This window comes from Mustela putorius, unplaced genomic scaffold (genome assembly GCF_011764305.1).
Source record: "Mustela putorius furo isolate JIRA1106 unplaced genomic scaffold, ASM1176430v1.1 tig00003983_pilon_pilon_pilon, whole genome shotgun sequence".
NCBI classification, from domain to species: Eukaryota; Metazoa; Chordata; class Mammalia; order Carnivora; family Mustelidae; genus Mustela; species Mustela putorius.
The window spans coordinates 1,808,342-1,827,254 of NW_025422123.1; the positions used below are offsets into that span (position 1 = coordinate 1,808,342).

The 18,913-nt window shown below is 39.5% G+C and overlaps 1 protein-coding gene across 1 annotated transcript in view; it reads right to left on the minus strand.

Annotated features, from left to right (window-relative positions):
• SLC35F1 (solute carrier family 35 member F1) overlaps positions 1–18,913 on the minus strand; it is a 387,854-nt gene that overhangs the window by 53,012 nt on the left and 315,929 nt on the right. The window lies entirely within an intron of this gene.

Consider the following 18,913-nt stretch of genomic DNA (forward strand, 5'->3'; position numbering starts at 1 on the left):
TTCCTTCTATACCATTTTGGTTTGGCTAACATGTACGTTCACATAAATGTTCATTCCTTGATCAAAGTTCTACGTATGGTATTATCAGTCACAAAAATCTCTAGAAGGAGAAAATCAGCATAAGATGTTAACAATGGTCATCTTTGGATCAGATAACCACTGTCACAATCCCACCATCTCAATTCTCTGTGGTTTCCAAATTTCCTCTCTTGAGTATATACAGCTTTCAAAATATATACAACAACACATGTTAGGAGAGTGTAAAAAACCTACAAGAGTCAGATCAGTCTTTCTCAAGGGAAGCAGATGGTTTGTAAAAAACTTAAAACAAAACACAAAACCCGCCACCCAACTGCTCCCATTCCAGCAGAGCATAATGAGGAGGTGATCTCATCCCTCCTTCTAATTGTCTGCCAAAAAGACTCCTCCGCCAGCCTGGGGCTCCTCATTAGCGCTCCCCTCCGGCTATTCACAGGGAAAAAGCTCCCCTCACGTGGCCCAGCTGTCAGAGGCTAAACCCGAGGCAACTACGGAGGTGATTGCAGGAAAGAGAACATTTCCCTACTTTCCCTTCCTCTGCTTCTAATTGGCAATTCTCCTGTGTTTCTAAAAGTGATATATATTATAAATTCATCTCCGGTGAGTAAAACTGAAGCATTAACAGAGAAAGATCTTAAAAAAGGACAATCTTCAGTATCACAGACACAACAAAAGTCCTTTTTTGGCAGACAGTCCAGCTGAAGAGAGTGGGGTATAAATTTGGAAAATGCACATTCATACGAAATCAAGAACCACTTTAATTCAGTGGCCTGGACACGTACCCATCCCCGGAGCGTTTGAAAAATCCAACTGGGAATATCTTTCATCAGGAACAGGCTTTTCTGGTAGACACCCTCCTTCCCTCCACCTCTCGGATTTTTTTTCCTCTCAGAGTTATTCTATTCATAACACCTCCACCCCTATACCTTAGGACCTAATGTTTAGGTTTTATTGTCTTGAAATATTCATATTAGATGAAGACATATTTCCATCATGTTGCCCAAGAGAGCCAAACTAATAAAATGTGTCCTTGTGCTGATTATATGACAGCCCTATTCCAGGAAATGTCCTATTTCCGAGACTTAGAAAAAGATTTTCACCAAACTACTTTTCTTGTTACTACCGGTAAGGATTTAAACGTGTGACTTTTCTACGTCTCCTTGTGCCCGTCCATCAGAAGAACTTCCTAGCTGTTAAAATACATTCACTTTGCTTCTTTGGCTTCAGCTCTCAAAGACAGAAAGAAAGAAAGGGAGGGGGGAAAAAAAGGTACTACCCTGCACTGAAAATCTGGGACAGGAACCTGGAAATCTAGGTGACCCCTGGAAAACAGATAATTAGGAGACATGTACTCCTTAGCTCTGCTGTCGGGAAATCTATCTCAGGTGAGAGCAGAGCTTGTCCCAAAGGACAAATTCCTTCTGGATGAGCATCACCGGACTTTGAATCAGGTTTAAGAATAAGCTGTGATTATCAGTAAACTGGATTTTAGAAGTAGAAAGCAAGGAGTTAACATTTACTGAATGTCTACCTTAGAACAGGCAGAATGCTAGGTTCTTATTTTTCCCATTTTACGGATGCTAAAACAGAGTACTGAAGTGATAGGTAACTTACTTCAGGTCACACAGTCTGAAGTGTCAGAGCCAAGATGATCCCAGGTCTGCCACTCTTCTTGTACAAAGTGAGTATAAGCAGTCAGGTCCAGGTGGGGTAGAAACTATATCGGATCCAGTTATAACAACACTGGTGTAGGCTGGGTCAGCCTTGACTCTTTCTAGCAGGCTCCTGTGCTCTTTCTTACCCTGAGAGCATGTTGGCAAGTGGGCAGACTCTGAGGGTATTGAAATTGTTGTCTGCATTTTTTATATTAAATAAGGTGCAGTTTTTATATTTTTTATATTAAATATAATATTTAATGGTTGTCTGCATTTTTTATATTAAATAAGGTGCAGTTTATAAGAAAAAGTGTATGAGAATTAGAATTGTATCACCAGAATGGAAACGGCTGCTTTCCGTTCATTACAGCATAAACTATGGCTCTATTTTGCTGAAAATATCCATTCATCAATATCCACTTAGTGAATGATAGCTCTTCCCAGGAAGACAATCACAAACCTAGTTATGATTTTTTTCTTACATATCCAACATTTTTGCAGAAGGAAAAAAAAAGGAATTAGAATAGTTCGGGATTGGCGATGAGTCTTTGATACTGTGTGGCTATCTTGAGTGGTTTTTGGAGAAGCGGTTGCCTTAAGTCAGCCATGCACCACTAACTTGTATTTCTTATTTATAAAAATCATCAGACAGAAGAACATTAACAATAACATTAAAGAAAGCACACATTTCAAAACACATATTGAAGGGAATGAAAGTTTCTGATGAAATATTAATTCTACATTAATTTTGCATTACTTTTGATTCCTCCCAGCATTAAAACAGCAGGCAGAAACAATTTCAAAAGCTACAGGAGAACATCTTGTACTTTTTGGGGCTCTGCTTCTAGGTTTAACCCAACTCTTCCAGGTTTTATTAAAAAAGACAAAATCCGATTTTCATTGCCTTATGCTCATCATTTATTTATGTATTCAACAGGTGTTTATTGAGTGCCCACTGCACACTCAGCACTGCTAGAGATGCAGCCGATACCAGAGTGAACAGGACATTCTACAACTTGGTCCAAAGCAGACAGATGCCAATGAAGACACATCTCTTTCCTGGAGTTCACCGTCCGTGCTCCCCAAGGACTTGCCTAGCCCTGAAGCTCCCTCTGTCCTCTGTTCTTTGGGACCTTCCCGTTCTATCCTTAAGGAACCTGGCTTCCAGCATCTATCCCACGTCCCTCTTGATCCCATGCTCTCTGTTGGCTATTTTTCTTTGCCATATAGGCCCATGTTGATTTCACCCTGGAAGCCTAATTGCTCTGCAGCTATTTATTTATTCCCTCTTCACAGCCACTTTCTGAAAGAGTAATCTCTAGCCACTGCCTCCGGTATTTTGGCCCCAGTCATTCCTCAAGATACAGCAATACTGACACCTCTCTTGGCTGGAATCACCAAAGCTACAGTGTGCTGCTGCTTTTGACTAAACCTTCTGCAGCATTTGGCATTACTAATCATTCTCTCATTTAATTCTCTCCTCTCCTGATTTATGTCTTTTTTCTTCCCTCCTGCCTCTCTGGCCCTTCCTTCTGGTTTTTTTTTTTTTTTTTTTTTTTTTTGACTCATTTTGTTCTTTTTGTCCCTCAAAGTTGTCACGTCTGAGGGCTCAGTCCTTGGCACTCTCATTTTCATATTCTACATATGCCACCCTCTGGCTGTCACCCACCTCTTACTTCCTTTCCTGCCAAACTTCTTGAAAAGAGTTGCATTCAGCCACTGCTTCCGTCTCCCTCAACTTCATTCAGCCACTCAGTGCAATCTGGGTTCTGTTTCCCGAGCACAGTCAAAACTGCTCAAAAATACACTTCTTGTTTTTGAACCCAGCAGAGACATTTTAGTCCTTACTGGACTCAGTATAGCATTTGACACTCCCTCCTGCTGGTGCTCTTACCTGCCAGGCTCCCCATCCATCCCTTCATCTCTCAAGCCTCCTTGTGAGACTGTTATGAGTTCCTAGTCTATGGGCTCCTGGATTCACTCTCATTTCTCCTATGCTATGCGTCTGGGACTTTGCCATAGTATCTGTTCCCATCTCTCCACACTTATCCTGAATGATGTCACCTACTATTCTGGCTTCAAAAGTCATCTCTCTCCTGATGACTTCCAAATCTACGTCTCAAATCTGGACCCATCTCTTAGACTCCAGAGCCTCCTGATCTTGTGTGGATGTACCAAAAATACCTACAGCTCAGCATGGCACAAACATAACTCACTTTGTGTCTCCATACTGTTCTTCCCCCGCTGAATGCGACCACTGGAGACTTAGTTGCTCAGGTCTGAATCCCGAACCCTGATATCTAAGCAGTCACTCCATTCCTCCTGAAACACGTCCCTGACATGCTTCCAGGGTTTATCACATTCTTCTGGGTCTCCTCTTTCCTCTGGTCTCTGAATGTTGGCTGGTGCTAAGGCTCAGCATTCAGGTTCCTTCTCTTTTCCATTTACATTCACCCCATTGGTGATATAATCAGGCCATCTACTTAAAAATGATTCTAAATTAATAATCCAAGCCCCCACCTCTCTCCTGAACCCCAGATACATATCCCCAGCCGCCTCTAGCAAGCTCTGCCTGGATGTGCAACAGGAAGCTCAAGCCTATGTGGCCAAAGCAGAATCTTGATTTTCTGTTCCACATCTGCTCTTCCCCTATGTTCCTCATTTTACCACATGGCACAACCCAGTGGCTGAGTCCAATAACCGAGGAGTCATTCTTGAATCTCTCAAACATCCCTCATACAAATACTCAGAAAACCTTATTGGCTCTATCTTATAAATGTATCCCCCAAGCTCTAGCCACCTTTGTGGTTAGCACCTGGCTTCAAGTCACTGCATCTTTCAGTTAGTGGCTTCCATGTACAGTCAACTCTCCATGAGCAGCCACAGCCCCAGTGATCTAAAAATACCAATTAGGTCACATCAGTCCCCCACTCTGCACCTTGCACTCTGCACGTTCAAATGATTTTTCTTAGAACAAACCCAAAATGTTTTCCTTGATCTTATGTAATAGCCATATAAAATAATATAAAATAAAATAACACATATGTATTATTATATATAATAACATATATATTATATTAGCCTTATGTAATCTGGCCTCTACTTCTTTCTTCAATGTCATCTCTTACTGTGTCTTAAACATGCCAGAGCCTTCACCCTTATATTGTTCCCTTTCCTTAGAACTCTCTTCCCCATATCTTTGCACATCTTACTCCCTCATGTTCTGGTTTGAGAGAAAACAAAAGTGAAACTAAGTATAACTAAGTGAAACTAAGTATAACTTGGAAGGGAAGCTTCATGAGGCTAAGAATATGATCTTTATGCTATATATCTAGAACTCATAGAAAGGTATATGTAATATACGCTCAATAAATATTTGCTACACACATGGGTGAATAAAACGTGGATTGATCCTTCTTCATGCACACATCAAATAAGTCACCGAGTCCTGTCTTTTTAGCCACCTATATTTCTCTAGAACCTCTTTACTTGCCCTAGCCTGTCTGCCCCTTCCTCATCAGACCATGCAAATGAATTTTCTAAATTGCAAATTTCATCATATATTACTACTCTAGAAACTCTCAGGATAAAGCCCAAGTCCCTTAACGTTGTTTGTCAGTCCCTTCGTGATCTGTCACCAGCTGCCTCTTCATTCTCTTCTTTGACCATTTCTCTTTCAAACTCCACGCAGAGCATTTTTAGTTTAACATGTCATGGTCTTTCTCAACGCATTTCTTTGCACCGGCTGTTCCTTCTGCCCAGAGTTCCCATGTCCGTCTCTCTCACTACCCCTCCCCTCATCCACTCAGACATATCTTTCAGCGCTCAGTTGAGACATTTCCTTTAGAAAGCCCTCTTTGGCTTCGCAAATCTGAATTAAGTGCCCCCTCAGGGGGTTCCCACTGGTCTCAGTATTATCAAATTGTACTTACTATGCTAAGACACAATTACCCTCCATAAGGAAAGGATTTTTTTCTCTCTTGAACTCAAGTTTTATTTTCTGAAGCTAGATGGTGTTTGGTACACACAAGGGCCCCTTAAATATTTTATTAATTCACTAAAAAATATTGGTGGAGCATCTAGAAGGGGCCCAGCGCTATCCGAGGAAATTAGAAATCTAGTTAAGAATAAAAAATTCTCTATATTTATGGAGTTTAAGTGACAATCGAAATATATAGTTATGCCAATGGAGATAAAAATTATGGAGAAAAATGAAGCAGGGGAGAGAGGGAAGGGAGTGCTGAATGGGGCAGGAGATTGTGATTTTAAACAGGGTGGCCAGGGAAGGACCCTTTGAGAAGGGAACTTTGGAACAAGGTCCAGAGGTGCTTACCTCATTGTCTGGCAGATAGTAGATGTTGAATGGTGAAAATTTTCTGCTTCTCTGAACCATTTGGGGGGAATCTGCCATCACTGAGGTAACTAGTATTACCTAAAGCTGCTCATAGAGAGGACTTCAGCCGAAGGACCTGGAGGTGCATTTCTGTGTAGCACCTATTTCTGTCCTCATTCTCTGGCCCAGATGGTGTTGCATCTCCTAAACTGACCAGCTGATGGTTTCAGAAAATGCTCAGCTATATTCTGTCTTCCTGTTCAAGGGATCATGAATTGTAACTGGCCCCTGAGCCAGAAGATATAAAAAAGAGGGAAGACAGGAAGAAGGACAGAAATAATTCCTGCTGTTTTCTCACAGGTTGGTGTTTTTATTAATTTTTATGGTCTGAGTCTTAAAAAGTCTTAGCAGCTTTTTAAAACAATATTTATTTATTTATTTATTTGTTTGTTTGTTTGAAAGACAGAGAGAGAGAGCTCGAGCAGGGGAAGAGGCAGAGGGAGAGAGAGAGAAAGAAGCAGACTCCCTGCTGAATGTGGAGCCTGACGAGGGGGCTCTGTCTCTAGATTCCAAGATCATGACCTATTCAGAAACCAAGAGCAGGACGCTCCACTGAGTTTAAAAATCTTTTAAAAAAGATTTTATTTATTTATTTGATGGGGGAAGTCTTAGCAGCTTTAAGACTATACCCTTCATTCTTAATGCATCTCAAAGACTTTTACTCATTTATGATTTATCAACAAACACATCCCTTCAAAGGCATTGCCAAAGTAAGCAGGCTAATGAACGTATTTTCTTTTTTATAGTGCAAGTACATCATCCTACTTTACGTACTAATTGCAGGTGAATTTTGTGTAGTGATTGAATCAAAATGAGCACTTCTGTAAAGGCTACCAATCATGATGCAAGAGTGTTTTCCTGGATATCTGTTCATGGCAGACAGCACCAAAATTGTCCTCCAAAGAAATCCATCTAGGCGGCAGTGGGAGCATTGGGACCTTAGTGACCACAGAGAGGAAATAGGTCCTTGCCAGGATCCTTTTCTCAGAGAATGGAAACACCAGCACAGACAGACAACAGAAGATTGCCCTTGCACCTGTGTGTTTCTGGTTCCTTTTGGAAGGCCCTTGAAAGGTTAGCACCTTCAAATCTGCCTGGGGGTAGAGGAAGAATTAAATATTGTCTCCAAATGTATTCATTTCTTATTGCTGCTCTAACAAACGACCACAAACTTACTGGCTTCAAACAATATAAATTCATGATCATACAGTTCTGGAGGTCGGAAGTCCTAAAATCAACATGTTCACAGAGCTGTGTACCTTCTGGCAGCCCTCAAGAAGAACCCCTTTCTTTGCCTTTCTCAGCTTCTAGGCAACCTGCATTCCTTGGTTTGTGGCTCCTTCCTCCATCTTCAAAGCCAAGACGGTAGCATCTTTAGGCTGCTTCCATGGCTGCTCTTCCCCCCACCCCGCACCGCCCTGACTCTGGGTCCTCTTTTCAAACGACCTTGTGATTATATTGAGGTCACTCAGAGAATCTAGGATTATCTCATCATTTCAGATTCATCAATTGTATCACATCTGAGAGTTCCTTTGTCTCGTAAAGTAACATATTACAGGGATTAGAACTCTAATATCTTTGGTGGGTCATTGTTCTGCCTATGACACAAGCTATGTTCATACATAAAGAAAGGTGTGCCTTGGAAATAATGAGGATTTTTTTTTTTTTAAGGGAAAGAAAGCTGCCACTTATTGAACAGGGCATGCAGGTGTTTACATATCTAATCTTCTTTAACACTGGAATTTGTTCAATCTGGACATGGTTGTCATTCAAGGTAGTCATGCTGGAAGGTCATGGGTGTATTTTAATGAAGCTCTCATTGCTCAAAAACATTTTGAACTTTGTAAAATCACCTTCAGAGCCCTCACTGGAATATTCTTAACGGAAGCAACTGCTCATTCTTCAAGAGTAGGTTTTATTTTTTTTGGAAAGAACACAAATGCTGGATTAAGCTAGATAATACTTTTGGGATCGAAAAGAAGGATAAATTATAAAAGAAATCTGTGTGACTTAAAATTGGCTCAGAAGATGTCAAAGAAACTCCACGATATTTTGAACAATGGCAGGCACATCTAAATAAGTGTGTAATAAAAAGCATGTTGAAGAATAATATTAATTTGAGGGGTGCCTGGGTGGCTCCAAAAAGCCTCTGCCTTCAGCTCAGGTCATGATCCCAGGGTCCTGGGATGGAGCCCCACATTGGGTTCTCTGCTCAGCAGGAAACCTGTTTCCTCCTCTCTCTCTCTGACTCTCTGCCTACTTATGATCTCTGTATGTCAAATAAATAAATAAAATCTTTTTAAAAAAAGAATAATATTAATTTGAAAGTATAAATTTGGTTATGTTTACTAAGCCACTCTGTTTACATCTTATATAGTAAAATACTGTTTTTACCTCAAGGACATTTTTATTTGAAAAGAAAGAGAATTCTTATATAGAATGATGTTTCTAATGAAACCACTTGGTGTTTGCCTACTCTTAATTTTCATGTTATACTGCCTAATTAGAGAAGCTATTTGTTACAAACTAGCTCTTTTCAAGTCCATTATCTTTTCATATTGTATCCCCTAATTAAATCCTTTATAGGATATAGGATTGTTTTTTAAACGAGGCCAAACTAGATCACTGGTTTAAAAAAAAAATCCTCAAATCTTGTAACCAACACATAAAAATCTCTTACCCTCTCTTTCATTTTATTAATAATCTTTAATGTTTCAAGAAACCAAGGAAGTAATTACCTGAAGAAAACTATGAGAAATTACCAGTGATGTTATTTATGGAATTTTGCTTGAAGAAAGGCAGGGAGGATGATTTGAAATAAAAACATGACTCTAAATTTCTATCAAAAGATTTCATATGTATAAAAATCACTTAAAGGCCAAATGAACACGTTTGGGCAACAAGCCTTAATTGGCAGGATTTTAATGCATGGCTAATTGGAACACTTTTTTTTTTTCCTAATTGATGTATGGCTGATAAACATCTTTATATTGGTTTCAAGTGTACGACACAGTGAGTCAATTCTGTACATAAAGCTAATCTCACCACAGTAAGTGTAGTCCCCATCTGTCACCATACAACGTTATTACGATATTATTGACTACATCCCTATTTTTTGTTTTTCATCCTGTGATTTACTTATTCTATAATTGGAATTTTGTATCTCTTAATCCCCTTCAGTTATTTCATCCATCACCCAACCGTCTCTCCTCTGGCAACCACCAGTTCTCTGTATTTATGATTCTGTTTCCATTTTTATTCATTTATTTATTTGTTTTGTGCTTTAGGTTCCACATATAAATGAAAGCATATGGTATTTGTCTTTCTCTGAATTATTTCATTTAGCCTAATACTCTTGAGATCCATATATGTTGCAAATGGCAAGTAATTTTTTATGGCCAAGTAACATTCTACTGTATATATGTGTGTGTGTGTGTGTGTGTATCACATCTTCTACATCCATTCACCTATTGATGGACACTTCCATTGCTTCTATATTGTGGCTATTGTAAATAATGCTGCAGCAAACAGAGTGATGCATATATCTTTTCAAAATAGTGTTTTTGTTTTCTTTGGGTAAATGCCCAGTAGTGGAATAACTGAACCATACTGGAACATTCTGACTTTTAAAATTTTAATTAGTTTCTATTAAGGCTTCTAAGGTATTAGTTTCCAAAGTAAACTTTGAATTTTTGAAATTTTATCTACTTGGACATTAGAAGACTTGTTTTCAGTACTGTGCTTTCTGTCTTGGTCCTGTTTTCTCAGTCTCCCTGTCCTTTCCCCTTTTACAAACACACACACACACACACACACACAATTTAGAGGTGCTCACTAAATCTATTTTCAATTCCTTACTTAAATGAATGAAAACATCGATTAAAAGTGTCCATTTGCCCATAATTCCACTGATTCTATTCTGTAGAGAGCAAGCACATTTGGGAGGTGTAAGGCAGTCAGTGGTTAACTGATTAATCTATGTGAGCACATAGACACCTTGGGGATATCCACAGCCAGGCCTCCTGTGTCTTCCCCTCTGCCCTGTTCACTCTTATCCACCAAACATAACAGGTATTTTGGCTGCTAACTTTGAAAATATCAATCTTGTGTGTGGCATAATACTGACTATAGGAGTGTTTCACTTTTCACAAACTCAGCGTATTGAAAGAATATCTATGGAAACAGAAATAGTTACTATTCATTGCACAGAATGATTTTTCAATTTATAAGAAATACTCTGTACATTTCCCAGAGTATTAAAATTAGAAATCATTTGTAAAAGTTTATTTGGAAGTAATATTTCAGGAACATGTTCGTTGCAAAATAAAAGTGGTGCATCTGTACCAGAGGAGAAAATTTTCTTGATTTTACTTGTCAAGCAACAGCATTCCATGGTTTTAAGGTTTGTTTAGCTCTGATACTGTGAAAACATAATTCCAAGTAGGGTATAACCATATTGGCTTATACAAGTTCCCTTGATATTTTCACTCCCAAACAGAGTGGGCTAGAAGAATTTTGCTTGTACCTAGAAGCAATCTCATTAATGTTTATGGGATTTCACCTCTATTGACTGGCAAATGGTCTTATGTGAAGTAACAGAGTAATCAATCAGTGGCAAAGCTAATTGGAATGTGGGTTTCCTAACCTTCTTGTATCTCAAACAAGGTCTTTCACCTAGAACAGTTTGCATGCAACTGCACAATTTTTCATTGCTTTTCTTCGGTTTGCTATCCAAGAGTGAGACTGTGTGTGGAGAGCACAGTCTAGTTGAGGCAACATGTATCTTTTTTCTTAAATGGACCAATGGAAAGAATCCATGCAGTGGAAAACAGGTGAGTAAAAGGACTGGTATTTTTTGAGCCTCTACCACATGTTGGAGGTTGGCTAAAGCAGTGGGTGTCCCAGCTTGGCCGACTCACTGTCACATGGATCTCAGACACGTCTGAGAATGCTGGAAGACCAGGGAAATTCCATCCGCAGGAAGGACAGAGGAACGTCACTGAGGAAGGTGTTGGAGGTAGTGGTGGGATCAGAACAATATGATATGTCATTGTTTGTTGGATTATTTTTGCCTGGGACTGTGGGGGAAACAAGGCTCACTGCATGCAGTGTTACATGTGCACACCCAGGACCACACCAGCAGGCAGGTTTTAAAATTCTTCGAAGTGGGAAAACTGGTGTTCAGACAGGAAACAAATAGATAAGGGCATCTCACTTATTTATAACCTGTCTACATGAGCCATTGGAGCTGACAATCACCAAAGAACCAAGTGGCCCTTGGCCAAGTGTTTTACTGTGGGATTCATGCTGTCAGTCATGTCTAGGTTTATAGACCCCACCAAGATGTCTTCTCTGGAGAGTCCTTTCTCATGGGTGGAAGCAGTCCCTCCCTCCTCTCTGCAATCCCATAGCATTTGTGCATAGCTCCATTTTACTACTGTTCAGACTGCACTGCAATTTGTCTATACATCTGTCTTCCAGAAAAATAGGATAAAGTTTTCTGGAAATTTAATTTTCCACCGTCAATCATGCCCATTCTGTCTTCTACCTGTTAAATTGGGCCGTGAGAAAAAAAAGAGGGCAGGTCCTTTGTAGAAGAGAGAGGTCATTCATCAACTTCCAAATACCAAGCTGACTTTCCTGATGTCTTTAGTGAAGAATGGGCTAGAGTCAGGTTCAATGACAGAGAAGGCATTCTAAATTCTGTAATTCTCCCACCAGCATATTAAGAATTGATTACGAACTACATCAGAGTTTCTTCTAGAACGTGGAAGGTTGCTCTTTTCTACTTTAGGACCCAATTGGGAGGTCTGGTGTCCTGAAAGGAGGGTGTGAGACAAGGAAGTCCATGCTAGAGAGGAAGAGTGGGGAAAGAGCTTGACTCTCCCACCATGGACTGTGGGAAGAGAAAAGGAATTAACATCGGAGAAGCAAGTGTTGAGTCATAGGTGCCCAGAGGTGCCCTCTCTGCATTGAAGTCCCAGGTGGGGGAAAGAATGCTAGATTGTTAGAGGGAAAACTGAAAGCAAAGCATTGGTTTCCTTTTGGGACAGCCACACCAACCTGAAGAGCCTGCATCAGAGAATGATGAGAGGTGAAGTGTCATTAGCAGAGAGCACCCTAGTTCCCCAGAAGCCTTTTTTGGGGCTCCTGTTTTGCCAGAAGTCTGAGTGCTCTGCAAAGTGGTGCAGGCTGGCTTACCTGGGGTGGGGCAAGGGGTTCCATCTGACAAGGACCAGCAAGGCTGAAGACCAAACACATTCACAGCCTGATACCTGGAGGCCGCAGATCAGTGAGGATCAGGGGGCTAGTCAGGAAGGAGAGGGACACCCCCACCGGGGGGCAGAGTGAACATCAGAGGCCAGCCGGATGCCAGGCCCAGAGTTGAGGCGCTCCACATCCAATCCAGCAAGTGCACACCCAACAACAGGAGAGCTGTCCTACCCTAGAGAGCAGCCAAAGGATCAACATAGGCCTGAGGTCACACTACAGACCCAGCCACATGCCATCTCAGAAGTGAGTATGGAAGAAGGGACTTCTGAGAGGGTGAGCATTTGTCCAAAAGCAACTCAATTATCCAGAGAAAATGTTTAACTAGAAGACATTAGTAATTTTATATGAAATCAGACTTTTCCCTCCGCCTCCTGCTATTTAGCCAGCTTGTGGGCATTTGAGGGGAAGGTTCCCTAGAAAGATACGATAAATATAGGGTTAGGAAGAAGGTGAAGATGCTCTGAACATCTAAGTATAGCACGAGTGAATCTGTGTGGAGACAATGCCTATAACGCTTGAGCTTCTTAAGAGCTGGGACAGTTTTTTCATCACCTCTACATCCCCAGAGCATAGTAGAATACTCAAAAGGTATTTAGTGTTCTATATCTGAGTCCTAAGAATAAATGAACTTACTGATGATGAAACCACTAACGATCACTGTGTTGTCCTACCCCATTGGTAGCTCACCTTTAGAAATTCAACCTTTCATGCATTACCTTATTTATGCAAATATTTCATACATTGTTGGTATCTATATATGCATGATCTTGTGAAGGAAACAAAGATGAATTGTTTCTGCATTTATCCAAACACGAGAAATTTATTTAGTGCTTACTGTATACCGGATACACAGGTCTCACCTTCAAGGTCCTTACAGATATGCAGGAGGGAGTAAATATGTTTAAAAAAAAAAAAAGTCTGTATTTTTTTCAGGTTAAAACGCTGGCAGGAAACCTGCAGTGTCCAATCACATATTTATTTATTTTTTTTAAATTTTATTTTATTTACATATTTAGGTTACTTCTGCAATCGTGAAAATAAAAAGTCCAGATTTAAGAAATCTGAAAGATATTCAGAATATCATATTCCCTTAAACGGTAAGAACTTTGTCTGCTTTTAAAGCTTTGCTTTTAAATGTACTTTAAAATATCTTTTGAATAGTCATAAACTGCCATAGTCCTACACAAAGGACAGGTAAAACAGCAAGGGTAAAGAAGGAAATACAGTCTTAAAAGCTGAACTCATAATCGTAAACTCAAGCCCATGGATCTGTTTCTAACATGCATAGGCAGTTCTTGTCTCTGGGCTCATCCATGGAGATGGAAATACAAGTTGGCTACAAATAAGAAGTTTAGTGACTTTCTCTCTTATATCATAACTTCTTGACTATGGGACCAGAGGTACATGAGTCCTGAGGATGAGTGGTACCCCTCTCCTGTCTCCAGGAAAGATACTAATGCATACTTTCTTCATCACCCTACTATATTGTATCTTAACTGATAACATAGCTGTCCACTGCCTCACAGCAGGACTCAGGTCTGATCAGTAGTCCTATCCCCAGCCTCTAACTACAGCATAGGCATTTTTGAAACAATAAATACATCTGAAGGGCAAGTCTATTCACATGGCTTAAATTTTTGACATAATAATGTATAAACTACCCAGCCTTTTTCTGGATCTGATACAACTTAACTCATAGCCTACTGAAAACTGACAAAGAGAAAACCCAGAAATGACTGAGAGTTACGTAAAGCAATAGGACAAACTGTCACTTGTGTATATCCTAGCATGTTGTGTATGTTATATGTATATGTTGTGTGTATGCCTTGTAGAATTAATTTCAGAGCTGGATATCACAATACACACTGGGGAGGCTGGCTTGCATTCTGTATTAACCGGTCCTAACATGTTCCGAGTTAGATGAGCAGGACAGAAAGAAAATAACCAGAGCCAGAGGAATTTCTTTCTTGTCCTTTGCCTCTGATGGAAACTGCCAGAAGAATGGAAAGTGCTCTGAAGTATACACTATGTGAGGAGGAGATATGTTGGAGGTACAGACCCCTCAGCATGGTTATCAGCAAGAGTACTGCAAATCGTTTCCAACGTGAGTTAATTTTAGTTGCCAAATACCATGTTTGAAGAGACCAGCTTTCTTCTGATTTCACAGAAGTACCAGTTTCATCTGTTTGCATTTTAGTACTACACGGCTGAAAAAAGATGAATAATCTTTAGGCGAGAAGTTGTAAAGCTGATATTTCTACTGAAATGGTAGAAATGGCACAGTTATAAAAATAGCAGTGCTTTTAGAATTTATCCAAATGTCACCGTTAATCCGTCTCAAAGTCGCAGGCACAGTCTATTCTCTGCAAGTCAAGAGATACAAACTCACAAAGGTGTCTTTAGAATACAATCTTTATAAATCCTTATAAATCTCCTCATTTTCTAATAAGGGAAACAGCTGGGTTTCTTCACTTCAGTGTCTCTCCTCCATCATCTTTTTCCTTAATATGTTATCACTTTTGCCATTGTTAACTTTTTTTAGCTTCCAACTATGAAGGTAAAGTTAAAACTTTTTTTTTCCCCCAAAAGATGTTCAACATTAGCTCCAATGGACCTGCACAATAAAACCACTATGTGTGTTTTGGAATCGCTAAAATAAAAGATGATGATAACACCAAGTGCTGGTGAGGATACGGAGCAGCTGGACCTCTCATACATGGCTGGTGGGAATGTAAAATGGTGCTGCAGCTTTGGAAAGCCATTTGCCAGTTTCTAAAACCAAACGGGCACTTTCCATATGACCCAGCAGATGAACTTTTGCACATTTAGCCCAGAGAAATGAAATCTTATGTTAACACAAAAACTTGCACATGGATGCTCATAGCACCTTTATTTGTAGAAGCCCAAAGTGGAATTTTTGAAACAGCTTCAATAGAATAGGTATTATTTCTTCTTTAAATATTTGGAAGAATTCCCCTGGGAAGCCATCTGGCCCTGGGCTCTTGTTTGTTGGGAGATTTTTGATTACTGCTTCAATTTCCTTATTGGCTGGGGGTCTGTTTAGATTGTCTATTTCTTCCTGTTTTCAGTCTTAGTAGTTTTTAAGTTTCCAGGAATACATCTATTTCTTTCACTCCCCTTTTAGACTTCAGTTTCACTATCAGTTCTTCAGAAGATAACCTTCCCCAATTTGCCATTGGAAGTCAGGTTGGTTTGAGAGCCATTTTCATAGAACTGTGTTGCTTTCCTTTAGAATGCTTATCCTTCATTAAAATGCTTATCCTTCCTACATCCATTTGTTTGATTATTTGACCAGATGCTTCCTTCCCTATTTGACTAAAAGTTCCATGAGAATACAGCTTCTATCTATTTTTGCTTGCAACTTTATTCACCACTTAATAAAATGTCTTGAACATAGAATTATTCAGTAATTATTCTTTTAGTGACTGGCTGAATCAAACTGGAATAACTGCGCCCCAATCATATTCATTGGGTTTCCTGCTCCCACGCTTCTGTCATGCTCTTCATCCCATGTGCAAATCTATACCCACATTTTATCTTCTCTACATTTTATCTAATCTTATAGACTCATATGAATGGGTACTTTCTTGGTCTTTGGAAATAAACATCATCTCTGCCTTCTTTGGAAACTGTAGCACTTAGGCATCTGTTCTCTTGCCGTACTTGGCATTGCTATCGATAGATTTTTGCCTCTTATGCTCTTTATCAATTCATATGTTTCTGGAGGGCAAGGCTTATTCATTTCTCTTTATGTCACTTGCAATAACTAGCTCATTTCTCAGAGGCTTAATTAATATATTTTCCTTATTGATTAATATGAGTAAAAGCTAAACACATATTAAAAGCTGAATTAATATTTATAAAAATAAGGAAAAATTATTGGCACTTGTTAGTTCTACTGATTTCCAATGAGTAAACAAAATTAAATTACTAAATAGCTGTACAGACATGGTTCCAGAACAAATGCCTTCTGTTCTGACCATTTATCATTATTTAATAGGCTTATTTGTTGTACGTCGCAAAGTCATTCTAAAATTGTTAGATTCAACTTGCTTTTTTACTTTTCACTATTCCTTGCTCAGTAAATTACAATGAAGACCAACTGATATTCCAGTAGAATTATTATTTTTCTTTCTTGCTAAAGAATTAAGATAAACTTTTTCAGGTTTATCAGGCATTGAAGAACGAATTTGAGAGAGGTAGCAGGATGGATCAGAATGGTGGGGTATGACATGGGTTGAACTAAACACCTGAAGACCATGAGACCAGTTGTTAGGAATAAATTGCCACTGCTCCAAAAAGAAAAGAAAGGAAGAGAAAGGAAAATTGAAAAAAACAAACAAACTTTTTTTTCAAAAAAGCTCCATAGAACTTAAGAAACCAACAATTGGTTGTGACTTTACAATGCTTAAAAACAAACAAACAAAAAACCCACAGAAGCCAACTAGATTTTCAAAGGGGAGCATCTCCTCTTCATTCTCCCCAGGCTCACTTACAGTTTTTGGCTCTGGACTAATGGGCTCAGCTCTGCCACAAAGCTAACATTTGTCTCTTCCTTCTCCTGCCCTATCTGTAAAGACATTCTGGAGGCCTCTACATTTAGGTAGAGAACTGCTGGGAATTTCTGTGCCCCCCAAAAGTGGAAATCAATACAACTGAATTAACTTCTTTAAACATTTATTGAGTACCTGGCATGTGCTGGGTTTTCTAGTAGATACTAGAACTTCGGAGGTGAACAAGAAATTACCCCTGCTTGTCTACCTAAGAACTCACAGTCGGGTGGAGTAGGTAGGAATATTTAAACATCATTCTTCAGTAAGACAGACTGTAGACAGAGCTAACAAATAAAGTGCCATGGGAGCCCAGAAGAGAGATACCTATTTCTGTTGTGGGACTCATTGAAGTGAGTGGGAGTGAAGCTGAGTATGGGGGCACGTAGCTGATTTCCCAGCATTTATTCATCTTTCTCCTCCTGCAGTGGGTGACATGTGATTAGTGGGATTGATCCCATTCTGAGGCCACGAGTGAGTCCTGACTGGTGAGTCAGTAACTCTCAAGCAGAGATGGTACTTCTCTGCCAGAGGGCATTTGGAAATCCACAGGGACACTTTTAGTTGTTATAAGGCTGAAAAAGACCCTACTAGCTTTTAGTGGACGGAAGCTAAGAATGTTCAATGACCAATAAAGTAGGAAAGGGACCCAAATCATGAAAAATTGCCCCACCCAAAATGCCAGTAGTACTCCTGAAAAACATGAGTCTGAGACAATCAGAAATCTTATCCTGTATTGGGTTGGGGAGTCCAACTTTAAGCCAATTAGCTCACAGCATTCCCCTGCTGTCATTGTGGTCCAATTAGTATAAGGGCTCTGGACTTCTTTTCAATGGGTTTAGGTAGACAAGCATCCCTTCTGTTTCACTGGGCATGCAGGAGGAAGCCTGCAGCCCCATCTCATTCCAGCTTAGACAACTTCCCATTCAATCCATGCAATCTAAATATGTTTAGGTGGTTGGTCTGCTTGCTTGATTCTGCATCATTTTTAAAAAAAATTTTTTTAAAGATTTTATTTATTCATTTGACAGAGAGAGATCACAAGTAGGCAGACAGGCAGGCAGAGAGAGAGAGAGGAGGAAGCAGGCTCCTGGAAAAGCAGAGAGCCAGATGTGGGGCTTAATCCCAGGATCTGGGACCATGACCTGAGCTGAAGGCAGAGGCTTTAACCCACTGAGCCACCCAGGTGCCCCTGATTCTGCATTTTTGTTATTGTTTTTCTGAGTAAATTATCTGAATGGCAGGAATGTTGTTGTGATATCAAGTCTAAGTAAGATATAACATACGTGAATAATATTTTGTTTTCATCCCAGAGCCTTGGAATGCTATAAAATTCATAATATGACCATAAAGGGGAAATGAGGGTAAAAAAAAAAAAGGTCAAGTGTATAATTTATGGTATAATGAAGAATGTAAATGGTGTCTGGTGAAAGTTGTGAAAACCTAAGTTTAAACTTGCAATTGTGTTTGTGTGTGTGTGTGTATGTGTGTGTACACACACCCATGTGCATAAAAGAAAAGGAGAGGGAGGAAGGGGGGACAGAGTGGCTATCTTCATGAATAACACTATTTAGGAATTTGTATCTTGTTCTTTTAGGAAAGATTCTGTCCCTTCTGGTTGCAAAATCTCCTTATTAAAGAAAGCTAAAAGAAAAGATTATTAAGCACTGATTACTTAATCAAAGTCCATTAACTTGTTCTAAGATGTTTTAAGTTGTGTTTAAAATGGCTCTGTTTTTATGCCTATTAACTCTCCTACTGACATAAGATTAGTTGGTAGTATTTATAGTTAGAAAATATTTTCCTACATTTTCAGTAGTTACAGTCCAATAAGAACAAAGAGGAAAAAGATATGCAATTACATTTGAATTAAGAAAAATTAATAAGACATAGAAATAATGCACAAGTTAATTTTTAAACACCCAATGTCCCTCTTGCAAAACCTTTAGAGTAAAGTATTTAGACTTCCAGGTGACTAAACT